Below are 14,788 nucleotides of genomic sequence, written 5' to 3'. Positions count from 1 at the left end.
TGGTATCAAGGTTTTACAGTACACCATATTTAGAAATTCCGAAGGTATGATTTTCATTACCTTCAAAAATATAGACGTTCTTCTTTCTATTAAACTATCTTTATTAGTCTTTCCACTGTTCCAACAATCACCATGTCACAGATACGCCAGGCTCCGGCGTCTGCTAATGAAGCACACCTGCTCCCTATCACACTCCTGCTCCCCATCAGCTCCTAATCATAGCCAGCATAAAAAGCCCAGCACTCACCTCAGCCAGTTGTCCGACCTTGTTTGGTGCAAGGACTCCCCATGCTACACAGCATTTTCCCTACGTCCCTTCTCCAGCGATCACCACACCAGCAAGTCTTCCCTCCAGCGGATTTCCCCATCTCCATTCCGGCACACCTGTCTTCACCTACTAGCACCTAACAAAGAACCCTCTGTTTCCATATCGGTGTCTCCTGCCTGTCTGTCTGTAACACACCAACTTTGGTCAAAATAAACCCTTAATTCACCCGTTTAGATGCGAAAAATATTCCACGCTGCCTCTCTCTAGAGTTGCTGGCCTCTTTGTGCTACTGCCTTAGCTCGCTGAACAAGAGTCTGTCGCTAAGCAGTGGCTCTCACTTGTTCTTCGATTTCTTCCAAAATTCACAACGTGTTTTTATCTAACTTTTTTATATTCTGCTTCAATCCATATTTGTTGGCATTCAGCCTTTCAAAAACGAACATTTTCACTGCGGTCAAAAAAGTGTTTGCTGTCCCACTTGCCGCACACAAAGGGAGGCACGCACCTCTATTAATAGACAAGTTCATTAAAGTATATTCATTAAAGAAAATTGATTTAATAAAAAAAGACTAACTCATTTAATCAGATGAATCACACCCTTCAAATGTAAAAAAAAACTGTCATACGGTACAGCCCTACTAAGTAAGTTAATTGCATATTAAACAGCATTGTAGGCTAGACAATGTCATACATGCCACAATGACTTCATCACCAGCAGCTCAGATTTCATGTTTTGATTTTTATACACAAATACCGTCATATACCATAACAACAATTTGATCCTTTGATAATATAAAATGGCATTACTGTCCCAGTAAGCCATTCAGTGAGCCTGTGTTCATAATACCAGTGACCTGAAACTGGGATGCCAATGTATAAAGCAGTGATAATGAAAAAGTACAGGTAATTCATTTAATTTGAACAATTCTTTACTATGATCAGATCTTCTCTTTTACACTGGTTTTGAATCCGAACAAAATCAGTACCCCTGACAAGGAGATTTATGATGTTGGTCCCATATGTTTCTTTGTATCAGTGTTAGATGTCTCAAAACCTACTCAACAGATTTGAAAGGAATTTGTTGGAGAGTTACACCATGAGTAAAGAAACGGTGGCTTTATCCTCACCAAAACCTAAGCACCTAAGTGGCCATACGGGTTTTCCATTCATTCACGCTGCCTCACTGTATCCAAATTGTGTTAGCAAAAAAACCCAACAACTAATAGCCTAGCTTAATGAGCAACAAGGGATGAAATACATCAGTGCATTTTAAGAACGCCCCCCAGATGGATTACAAGGTACAGCCTGTACATAGTGAACTTTACAGTACAGTAGCTTTACTGCATCAACCTCGTTTCCTGCTGCAGCAAAAGTGTTTTCCGATAAAAAGCTCTGATAAACACACTGTACGAAACCTGACTAGCATCAAACAGCAGACACAGTTAGTGGCTAGCATGTAGTTGCTAAGCATTTAGCTGCTAAAGAGCCAGATATTTTCTCAAGAGTCGGTGGAGACCAAAACTGAGGTAAAAGGAGTGAATATTCGATTTGGTGGTTGGGTGGTTAGAAACACAACACCAAATGAATGCTAATGTTGCTATGTATCAGGTGGTTGTGTAAATAGACTTGTGTATAAATTGTTACCTAACACATTCACCATTAAAACTTTAGAAAACATGCTGTGCTTGTTCTGCTGCCGCCATGTGGCAAACCCCCAAAAAACAATTACTGCTTTAAGTCAACTGGAAGCTCATTATTATCACTGTTGCTGTTTCTCTCCTCTACACTTCATACATACCTCCATCTGTTGTTCACAGTGTAGCTTCAATCATGTTAAACAAATGACGGTGCACAGTGACAGGGCACTCATTTGCTGCAGTGACCTACAGTATATGGCAGTCACTCAGTTACTGAACTAGGGCTTGTCTTTAATGAAAATAAATAGCTTTAATAATTAGTTTTCAGGAATTTGCATAATGTTGCCCTTATTTGAGGCATCTTATTTAACATGTAAATGTATGTAAATCAGCTTGGATCCAAATATCTGAAGAACACCAGAGGTTCACAGTGGATTTACTGGCACATACTGGCACAACATGCCAAAATTAACTATTGAAATTAATTTGGTCCTCTGGGCTGTTGCTGTAAATACGGACATGTCTTCAGTCAACCCACATACAGTAGGAAAGCGAGTGTTGAAGAAAGGTTTCATGATGCTTTAAAATGCAGTAATTTAGAGAGAAATGTATGGTTTAAAAATGCCACCTCTGCCATAAATACATTTAAATATTCACTAAACATGAGGAAACGCTTTCTGACATTTAGATTAAACCTTTTTTGTACTGTCTCAGGGCTTTAAAACCTCCTTTTTACTTTTTCTCCTCCCTTCTTTTCATGCTTGCAGTCATGAAATCAATGCAGGATCATAGCTATCTCCTGAGTTCGCCTGCTCTCTGTAGAGCTGGCCTAAAATTCCATTCTATGTGACTAAAGTCGTGACAGGATTAGTTTTACTGAAATATTAGGTAATGTCATTTTCACTTGTATAATTCTATTATTTTGGTCCTCTGTAAGTAAAATTACTTATGATTTTGGGTGTACAAACTATATTTCAGGCAAATTGAACCTAATTCTAAGGTTCTTTCTGTTCAGTGTTGCCACTATTGGTTTTTATCAGAAACATGGTTGCCATAGCATTATACTCAATACAAATAATCACAATGGACAATCATTAGGTCATGCACATAAACATCAGCGTCTACATAATTGCAAAGAAATTCTAAAAGTCAATAACAAATTTCAATGAGGAGTCGGCTGGTCTTCTGACAGCTCTACATCTTCTAAGCATTAGTTACCAGTGCAGTGCGTTTTACCGTTTCAAGGTGGGAAGGTAGCAGTAAGAGCAGAGATGCCTGCAGGCTCAGCAAAGTGGCAAAAAAAGACTTGTTCTGTCATGGGGCTGAGGATGGACTCCCTGGAGGCAAAGAGGGGAGGGGAGGTTAAGTCCAAGCTGAGAGCCGTCCTAAGCCCTCTTCACATGGGATTGGTATCATATGGGAACTTTATGCATTAATTATCAAACTGTGGATTTTGTAAAACACCCATGTGTATAAAGACTTGCATAACTTTTTTTAAAAGTGAAATATTTACAATTAATCACTTTTTGATGTAATAATCTTGATCCATGTATCTATACATTGCCTTATTGCTTTGTGATTTCAGAAGGAATACTGATTAGGATTCAGAGGATTAGATCAAAACCTGTCAACAGCCTAACCACTAATCAATGCAGAGTTTCTTTTAGTCAGTGTTGATACTTTTACACTCTTATTCCATCACTGCAGCTCAGAATAACACGAGGCAACTTTGTGATGATTAATGGAACTAAAAAATGATACCTTCAGTTGTCTTTTATTAGAAAAATAATCTGCACACCATTAATGAGCTCCCATGATTGTGAATGTAACATTTCGATCAGATAGACCTTATCAGGCATTAACTACTTTGCTTCTGCCCTCTGCTTTGGCAGCAGAAACAGTCTTACTTTTATGTGCATCACATTTTCACAAAAGTTTGTTCATCATCAGACAAAAAAAGCAAAAAGTACTCATTATATATTAAAGACATAATTCCCAAACTTAATATCCTTACTTTTAATATCAGGAAATTATTTCTAGTGTTTCTACAGCTACTTATTTTATTCTAGTTATGTGATTACATTGTATACATTTCACCTTGTTGAATATCACTTATCCACATTTCCCTGCAGGTATCACTGTTTCATCTCATATCATATTAAGTACTCCACAGTTAACAGAGCCAGCTTCGTTATCCCTCTTATCCAGGATCACCGATGTTAGGCTCAGTGAAGCCCGGTAACCAAAAGAGAGCCAGACTCAAGTGAACTCGCTTCGTGATCCGAGAACCTGGACAGGTGCCAGCTATAGTGACTAACCAGAGACCAACAATAAGATATCTCTTTTTAAACTGAGACTGAGGACATTGTTTATTAATGTTGTTAAAATACTATTTTGATATAAGTGCTAGGATTATCTTGAATGCTTGCTGCTTGTCTTAATCTTAATTGTATCCATTTTTCTGATGCTGCAATGACTCAGTCTCCCCACAGGGATCATTACACTTTCATCTCACTAATCTCTCTCTTTCTCTCTCTCACCTGCTGTCTTTCTCTCTTTTGAACAACACAGAGGAAATTGACCTTTACCTCCAGTATCATTATCCCTACAAAGTCTAATTGTGATCACATGCTAATGTGCGCTCACACACACGCATATTACCATCCCATATTATCAGCCTTAATTACAATCCATACATCAGCAGGTTCCTCTGTGTTAGAAGACTGATGCAATATGCCACTCTCCTCTCTCATGAACACATAGAAAACTCATTACTGGATGTACGGTAGGTAGTGGCTGACTGGGAAAGTTTTATCATCATATATGCCAATATCAGTGTGTGTGTGTGTGTGTGTGTGTGTGTGTGTGTGTGTATGATGGAATTCGGATAGAATATGTGCATGTATTTGCATTGTGGGTAAATGTATGGCTACATGCTGTTAGAGCTTGGGCAATTGTTAATGCACTGCATTTTTTTTTTTCAAATAAATAAATGAGGGTCATTTTGAAATAAGGTGTTTTGTAATGTCTTAAGATATCCCTGCGGGGGTGTGTATCTGCAGTGTGTTTGTGGTGGTTATTGTTGGTTGTGTGCATGTGTAGATATTAATAAATGTGACTTTATTATGCTCCTGACAGGCTGTGATTACATGTTTTGGTCCCTTTTGTTGTCAGTGACGGTGGATGTTCTCGTTTCCACTGCCGAGGATGATGGGAAAATAAAAAGGTCTGCAAACACTTCCTCTTGTTACCTCTCCTTGCCTCCCACCCTACTCCCTTCAACCACCCTCCTTTGCCTCTGACTTTAGCAGCAGTCAGCATTTGTTGCAGATGTGTGATCGCTCAAATTGAACCGAGGCCTTTATAAAATGAACTAAACTCCACCCTAAGTTGGAGTTGAACTAGGGTCACTGATAGAAATTATACAGTAATACAACATAGTGGAATGCCCATTCCACCTTCTTTAAAAGCAGGCATAACAACTTTAATTCCCTGACTTCGTGCTTTCATCCAAAGTGACTGACAATGAGGAGGGAACAATCAATATTTGCAGACACATCGCTTGTCAAACATGTCCCTGAAGCTTCAGATATGATAACAACTGATAACAATGAAGAGGATAAAAACTACTGAGCTTACATGTCAACAGATCAATCTCCTTGACAACTGAGCAAACTCCCATCTGCTGATGAAGACCGTGTGATACAGTTGAAAGTTCTAGAAAAAGCTAGTAGCTAAAGACCTTGAGTTGGGATAGTCTTGCCAAAGTTACTATTATTTGAAGTGGTGGCATAACAATATCATGAAAACATTTGTTTTGTTATTGATATTGATGTTTTAAACAGAGTCGCAGGGGAACTAAATTACATTAAATATCATGACCAAGGTGATGTAAGACAGTCTACAACAAAAACAGTGTTCAGCCTAGTGTGAAGTACACTTTCATGTAAGTGTTGTACTAGTATTGTACATGTATAACTTGGCCTCCCATCGTCTCTACTGTTAAATCGGTCTTGGTGTCAGTGTCAAAGTCACACCATTCCAGTCCAGTAATGTCCAGTAATACCTGTGTGAATGCCTCAGATTTGCATGGTCATCCTGGACCTTGATGTGTGCCGCCTGGGAAACATAATTCTTTACGGTGCTCTTCACCTGAGCAAGGCCAAATAGGGGGTTGTCAGTGGTCTCATACACCCTCACTTCTGGGCTAGCCCCAAGATGTGGTGCTTCTGGGTGAATGACAAATCCAACAGGCAGGACATTAACATGTGACAGTTCTGCAGAGCTTGCCAGGACTTCAGACTCCACCAACAAACTGCTTTTCCTTGCAGCTGTTTGCTTCATTGAGCCTCTCATCATCTGAGCTGGTAGTGCCTTTGCTGCAGTCTTCTGCTCTGCACTTCCATCCCATTCAACATGCGCCTCAGGGGAAACTGCTGGCTGTCGGCCTTGGTGGCCGTAGCTGCCCCCGTGCAGGACACTTGGACTGATGACTTGTGGGGGAACCTTCAGGGACTCAAGATGCATCAGCTGTTGTAAACCTGGTACAAAGTCAAAGCTGATGGTTCCCAAACTGTGCTGGGAAGAGCTGAGAAGTCTAGAGCCACGTGGTACAGAATGATGCCACTGGAACTTTCTAGTGGACAGTGATAGTGATAGTGATTTTAAGCTTCAATCAAAGTTATCACTGTGCCTCTGATATGTTAGTTTTATAACAGCATTATTCCAATTTGCACCCCATGTAACACAAGCTGGAGCTTAGGTGAGAACATATAGTGAACAGGGATTTCCGAGGAAAACTTAAACCAAATTAAAATCTGTGTTTTCTTTAAAAAGATAATGGAAAAAAGATCAAAGCTAATTTTCTTAGTTCTCTGTTTGGTCTACTTAAAGTAAACTTGGCTTGGTTCTTTAACAAAGGATTATATGAGGAATCTCCTCTCTCTTCCTCCCTCTCTCTTTTCCTCATCTCTTTAAATGCCTTTCTCCCCCTCACAGTCCTCCTTCCATATTTAAATGTAATGGCAGCTGTCATATGACTGTCTTTGCCCCATTGAACTGCTGATATGAACCATCAGAAAGTCATTACACACAGAGAGAGAGAGATGTGAAAATATATAAAGAAACACAGAAAGGAAAAGAAGATAGCTACAAACATGCAGAGATAAAACCAAGACAGGTATATAAACAGATACAGAGAGATAAAAGACAGGGAAGGAAAGAGAAGAAGTGTGAAAACACAGGCACTGGATGAGGAGATGAATAGTCATCTGTGAAGGATCATGGGAGAGGGCTGACAGCAGTAATTAAGGTTTTGCAGTGACAAACACTGATTAACACAAATAGAGAGAAACAGAACGAGGGTGGGGGGTATGAAACCTTTAGTTAGATGCATTGGCAATATTGTTCATGTAACATTCATGGGTCTCTGTTGATAAGCTGTTTGTTGATGGTCTATGGAGTCCTAATAATCATACTTAAGAGAAGCAGCATGCTGGTTTTAATGGGCCCACAGAGAGAACGCGGGTGATGGGTAGACATGTTGGGAGGGCATGTTGAGGGTGTAAGAGAGAAAAAGTACATTTTGTAAACAAGCCATAAAACTCGTTATCATATGCAATAAGTATGCACATTATATAACTAACTATAATATAATATGTATTTTTATATAGGAAATGTCAGGTGCATAGAGAAATTTATATAATATTCCACTACTCTTTGCAATGGTACACAGACACACACACAAACACAGGATTGCACATGTACATTATTGAGCACATAGTAAGCAGCTCTAAAATGTGAGCAACATTCACATGGTCAAACCCGGAAACAGCCATAAATGGAGCTTTAAAAAAGTGACTTCTTAAGAACAATACGGCCAACCCACGCCATTTGTCTGTTCTGCTCCAGTCAGTCGAACACTTGTTTACATCAATGCTGCTTAATGCTGCACTAATATTCAGGGTGGGCGGCCATCTGCCGCTTCCGGTTGGGTTGAGAGAGAGAGAGAGAGAGAGAGAGAGAGAGAGAGAGAGAGAGAGAGAGAGAGAGAGAGAGAGAGAGAGAGAGAGAGAGAGAGAGAGAGAGAGCTACTTTTGGAGACTCTAGGAACCAAAACCCTGCATTCTGGGAGCACAGTGTTCTAGACGGGTAATATGGTATTGTGAGCTCTTTAAGATATGATGGTGTCTGACCATTAAGAGCTTTGTAGGTGAGGAAAAGGATTTTAAATTCTATTCTGGATTTTACAGGGAGTCAGTGCAGAGAAGCTAATCTTGGAAAAATATGATCTCTTTTCCTAGTTCTTGTAAGTATATGTGCTGCAGCATTCTGGATCATCTGGAGAGTCTTAAGGGACTTATTGGGGCAGCCTGATAATAAGGAATCGCAATAGTCTAACCTAGAAGTAACAAATGCATGGACTAGTTTTTCGGCATCATTTTGAGACAGGATGTGCCTGATTTTTGCAATGTTGCGTAGGTGAAAGAAGGCAGTCCTTGAAGTTTGTTTCATGTGGGAGTTAAAGGTTAAATGAGGTTAAAGGTTAAAGGTTAAAGGATAAATCCTGATCAAAAATAACTCTGAGGTTCCTTAAAGTTAGCTACAGCACTATCAGATAGACATCTAGTGTAGGAGTTTTTGCCTAATGGGGTGTAGTCCAGTAGTTTAGTGACCTCTGATTGGCGTAATCAGGAGTCGTTACCACCGACGTGAATAGCAATCTTACTGTATTTACGCTTATCCTTAGCCAACAGTTTTAAATAGGATTTAGTGTCTTCAGGTCTGGCCCCAGAAATACATTTGACTATGGTTGCTGGTGTGGCTAACTTCACGTTTCTCAAAATGGAGCTGCCAATAATCTGAGTTGGTTTCTCAGCGGGTGTGTCAAGCCTCGTCTCCAGTGCTACAAATAAACTACATTTATTACATGTACCATTATCACTAAAGGAGGCAGAGGAATAGCTAAACATTTGACACACAGAGCAAGGAGTAAAAGTACGTACATATGTATGTATTTATTTGCAAAGTAATATTTCTTTGAATGGTCTAACCATTTCCTAAATTACCCCCCCTATTTAACAGATGGGATGTGTCATGGTGCTGCTAACCTTGATAAAAATTCTGCGCTAACACTTACTGAAATTCTGTGTCCCACAATCACCCCTTAATGCTATTTGAAGCCTGAAAGGACTAGAATAGATGTAATTTGTTGCAATGAAAATGCCAAATTGATACATATTGAGACTAATTAGCTACTGTTTTGTATTGTCTAGTGATTGTCTTCATTGTCATCTACTCCTCTCTTTTCTCCTACTCTCCTTTCCATCTGATGTCAATTTCACATGTTTTGAAACAAACAATAACATACTGAAAAGGGTCTTATCTGCTATGATTTCCAATAGCCATTAACTGCTCTCCCTCATCACTGTATAACAAAATGTCCAGACATTTGCCTATTGTGTGTGCCCGCATGCAATTATAAAAGCAGTTGCAAGAGTTCCACCCTGCAGAATAATGTGTATTGATGACATAAATTCTATTATGTACTATATGCACACAAATCAATGTCAAATGTGCAGTTGTCACAAAACAGTGACACACACACTCACAGCAAACTGTCCAATAAGAGAACACCCTACAACATGAATTATAATTTTATCGGACAGTTTTTTTTTGTGTGTGTCTAACCAAGTTAGTTACATGCCATCTATTCAGTTAACGTTTGAGTTTCTCTCAGAATTTGAGATACTCTATCCGCCTCCCTATTTGGATGGAAGCAGAGATCTCAGAGACAGATAAAGATGATTATGGTGTTCAAAACCAGTGAAAACTGTAGGAGTGGTGAAAAATGACGTTTTTTTTTACAAATGTACACAAACGTCATAAAATGTATTTATGTGAAAATACTGTAGATGGGGACTGTATTGATTTGTCTTATACTAATGACAAGTAGAGAATGGAGAATAAGAGCTTAATGGACAAGATTCCCTACCTCCTGAGCCACAAACTCCCTCACTTATAACTCTTGAAGTAGCGTAGAAGCAACCATTTTTTCCCTGTCATTTGTTATGCTTACTGTTGTATACAGGAAGGTAGTGGCAACATTCCCCATTTCCATGTATTTTAACCTTATGTGTGTACCCCACTTCCAATAAAAGCTTTAGAGACAACACGTGTTGGTCGCGTCACACGTAGAGGATGGAAAAGAGACACACAGAGGGATGAATAGATCTCCCGCATGCACACAAATCCCTGCAGACAGGCAGTGCACGTGTGTATGCGTGTCTGCGACAGTATGCTGTGCGTCATGCTGCTGTTGGGCTATTCCCAGGGAGAACTGCAGAAAACACACAGTCAGCTAGGAGGGTGAGTCACCAGCAACTCCAGCAGGGAATTTGCTTGCCACGCTGCTGATGTTACCATCTAGCACCTACTATCAGTTAACACTTTTCAGCCAAAAACACACTGGTAAGAGTGATGTTAAAGAATCCCAGACCCAGTGTGGATTTCAATAAACATAGACCCACCTGGTCCATAAGGGTACTTAGGAAATACAGCTAAAACACTAGTGTTGATAACATAAGATTAAACTGATCCCATTGGGTAAATAAGGTCACTGCAGAAACTAATAGAGATAAAAAAACAAAACAAAAAAAACACAAGGGAACAATAGACAGTTCCATGTCTAGATAAATTCACTATAAAATAAGAGAATTACAGGTTGGGGATATGTAAACATAACATAACATATAAATGTTACGTTTTAATAAACGGTTGGGCTAAAGTGCAGGACTCAGACAAGGGGTAGTAATATAAATGAGATTTATTGAAGAACGGGAAAGGGGAAGTGGAAGGAGACCAGGGGTTGGGATCCAGAGCTGGCAGCGAGGATGTGATGGTGTGGTGGTGGAGCTTGGCAAGACTGGGATGAAGATCCAGAACAGGTAAGTGAGCTAATGGTGGCGACGATGGCGTGGCTGAGGGACATGTGGCAGACAGACAGGCAGGAGCAAACGAGGAACAGGCAGGTGAATCGTGATCCTGGAACACAGGAACACACATTAGCAGATACAACACAACACAAACCAAGAACAGACTGAATGCTTTAGCAAAAGCAATGGTTGGCCACTACCATAGTGGTTGCAACAACAATCCGGCGATGAGTGAATGGAGAGCCGGAGTAGATATACTGGCATTGATGAGCTTGATGGGAGGCAGATGTGTCGGCTGAGCAGAGTGATTGGGTGAAGGATCTCAGGTGAGTGAGAGTGGTGGAGTCAGGAGCCAGTAGAGAGAGACAGGAGGAGTAGCCACGCCTCCAGACAAATATGCACACACACAGAGAGACAGTCAGAGAGGAGAGAGACAGGAGACACAGGGCAGGGGAATAACATTTGGGAACACTAAAGGAATGCAGACAAACTGTCACAGCCATAGCAATTTACAATGTGTACTCCACTACAATAAAACAGCTGTAGAAAGTGTTCAATATAAAAGATAACATCTGCATGTAAAAATGTCAATTTTCGGTGCATCATAAAATAGGTGAAAGCATTACAAAAATAACCACAAGCCATATGTAGCAGCAGCAGGGAGATAACACAAGATGTGCAAATATCTGTCATATTCAAATATCTACAGACGGCATTATGTGAAAAGCAAATGTTCTGGTGTGAAAACTTGTCATTACACCTTATCAGCCTGTGTAAATGAGCTTTATTACTGTTATAGCTGTTGGCATTCCAAATTGTACATTTTCTTTTTTCTCCTTAAGCATTGCTCTTCAGATGTGGTTAATTGACAATCTGAAAAGATGTAGTTTTGATAGAAATCCACTGTGTGAGCAGGAAACAAGTGCGATGCCCACCACTGAGTTTCTACCTTCTCTGTCTGGCATTATTCCTCCAGGGGTTGCAGATGTGACGTAAATGTAAAACCACGTTATCTGGTTACAGTGCATCTCATGGGAAATTAAGTCGCTTTTGGAAAAGGAGGTTCATTATACTAAATGTAGACATACAGTATGGTGCAGCAGGATATAGTTGGCTACACAGTATTTTGGTTGGTAAGTGTCATTTTTGCTTCAAGCTGTCTTGAGGATATAAATAATTGTTAGAGATGTAAATGCAAATATGTGGTAGGTTGCTCAGCTTAATGTGATCCGCATTTATGAGTTTGGACCAGAGTAAATCTAATTCTGACCTTCATACAGTTTTCATGTACAACATAGCTGAACAGCTAGCAACAAATTATATCAAAAGTATCAATATAGCAACTCTGTGGGAAGAGTTTCACATTGACAGATCATGCATCCCCCAGATACCAGCCCCTTCTGCAAAGACACCCTGACCAATCAATAGGAGTCATTTGTGCAATGACAGTGCTAGGACAAGGACATAATCCCTCAACTGCTTCCCACCCACAATAAGGCACACGGTTATGGGGGAAGCACAGTTGCCAGGGACTGAGCTTTTACATGAAACCTACCTGTGGGTTTCTGATTGCCTTCTCATTCCTGACTGTATCCCCTCAGCATCGCCATTCTCTGAATAAAAAGCCAAAACATTTGGACTTAAGCTAAATGTTAACTTTTAGCCAATCCATTAGCAAGTTATTTTGTTGGGTGAAAGCTGCAAACCAAGATTATCAAGCGTTATGGATGGAACTACTGTTCTATGAATTCTGGAAGACCACCAGGTTAAGTAACCGCTTTTATTTCCCTGGCCGACAAAAACTGGAAACTAAGATTATCAACATTTTACCAGTGGATGTAGAAATGCCTGTTGACAGAGTGTCATGATTGAGGGATTTCGCAATGGAAAGCACAGTCAGCGCACAGCAACCTTGCTCAGAGGCTTAATGGTGAGTGCCTGGTGGCTGGGTCTATACCCATGGTGCCCACTTAGGCTCGCCCCAAAGAGGTAAGATGGAACCATCACTGTGTGGGCCCACCACCTATTCAGGCAGCAGATAAAAGTGGGGGCCTTGGTGTGTTGAACCATGGTAACCAGTTCTAGGGACATGGAATCTCAACTCAGCACACAGCTCCAGCTCTGAAAACCAAACTCTCGGATGGGGGTTGGATTCCTTCTTCGAGGTTGCTCAGGGTAATAGGTGCTTTGCAGGTGTGAGGATACTTATGAGACCCCATCTGAGCACTACTTTGTTGGAGTTTTTCCTAGAGAATGAGTGGGTTGCCGCTATACAACTACCTGCCTGGAAAAAGGGCTCTGATGCTGTGTTAATCAGGTTCCCAAAATCCTTTACCCTGAGAAACCGGGTTTCTTTACATGATATATTGGAAACCAGTTTACTGTAGAAACTGACAATAACCAGGTTACTTCAGTGCACTTAATTGCATAGAAAAAAAGGAAACACACATGGAAGCATGTGGGTACATGTACAGACAAACACACAAAAGTGAAATGCTTGTATTTAGAGTATACAAACACTAAAAATTTGGGTCTTGCCATTGATATTCAGCGGGGTCAGTCATTGCTTTCATTTGTATTCTCTGTGCCAACACCTCATCATTGTGTTATCGCACTGGGCCACCTCTCAGCAAAGTAGCCATCAGGAGAAAACAGTGCTTTGCCTGCTCCTGATCCTAATGGAAACAAATGACAAAAATAGCATCTAGGTCCTAGAGGAGAAGGAAGGATGACACGAAAGGAGAAAGATACAATTGTAAAGAGTGGAGATACAGAGGTTTGACACACGGAAATGAATAACAACATTAAACATTTTTAGCAGATTATTCAGTAAATACCCATGCTTAAAGGATTTGCCACAATACTTTGATTATGTCTTGTTAGTTTTTCCACTGTACCAGTGCTTTTGTTCAGTCCCTTTTATTGTTTTAAATACAGTGTGTCTTGCGGTGTCCACAGCACATTAGGGAGCCAAAGAGGGAAGGGAGCAACAAGCTACTTCTTTGAAGTTGAGTTTGTAATTGTTGCTAGGCTACTGAAAAACGTAACTGATGCCACATTGTGACCAACTTGAAAGTGCCGCCTACAGTTAAATTACTTTTATGTCAAGCTTAAAAGATCAAGTCACGGGTTCAGACATCTCAAAATAAGTGTTTATGATGAATTTACTCAGTTTGATTCAATAAAATAAATTTTTTTTAATTGGAGATGAAAACAATATAGTCCTATGTCCGAAATTATTCCCTTCTTCACATATGTTCTACTACAAAAAAACATAATTAAAACACAAACAGTGCATAGTAAACACTCAGTAGTTAATGCTATAGAAGGAGCAATACAATTTGATTTTAGACACATGTGAAATGTATACATTTATTATGTGCAATCACTGCATTGTTGAATGTTTAGCAAAAAGAAGTGTTCAAGCAATGGACACTACTTTTTTGTTCCGTTGTGGAACTTTTGGAGGGCATATTTTAACCATTGGATAAATTGTAACGAAATTTTGATATTTATGTTCCCCAGAGTATGAATACTACTTTGGTGATCCTCTTAATTTGTAGTTCCACCATGATACTGACATTTTGTTTTTTAGTAAAATGTCTAGACAATTATTAAATGGATTGCCATTAAAATTAATTTAGACATTCGTATTCCCCTGAGGAACTTTTTCCTGTAGCGCCATCATCAAGTCAAAATTTCTATTTGTCAAATACTTTGGTTTATGACAAATACTTGTAAAATACTGACATTCCTTTCAGCCTCAGATGTACTTTGTGTTTAGTGCTAATTAGCAAATACAATGCTAATGTTAAGCAGGTACATTGAGATAAATGCTAACATAAGCATGCTAACATACTCACAATGACAATGCTAACACGCTGATGTTTAGCAGGTATAATGTTTACCATGTTCACCATCTTAGTTTAGCTTGTTAGCATGCTAACTTT

The sequence above is a fragment of the Siniperca chuatsi genome, linkage group LG8, assembly GCF_020085105.1.
Source record: "Siniperca chuatsi isolate FFG_IHB_CAS linkage group LG8, ASM2008510v1, whole genome shotgun sequence".
NCBI classification, from domain to species: domain Eukaryota; kingdom Metazoa; phylum Chordata; class Actinopteri; order Centrarchiformes; family Sinipercidae; genus Siniperca; species Siniperca chuatsi.
The sequence above is the reverse complement of the archived record's forward strand: the minus strand, read 5'-3'. Positions refer to the sequence as shown.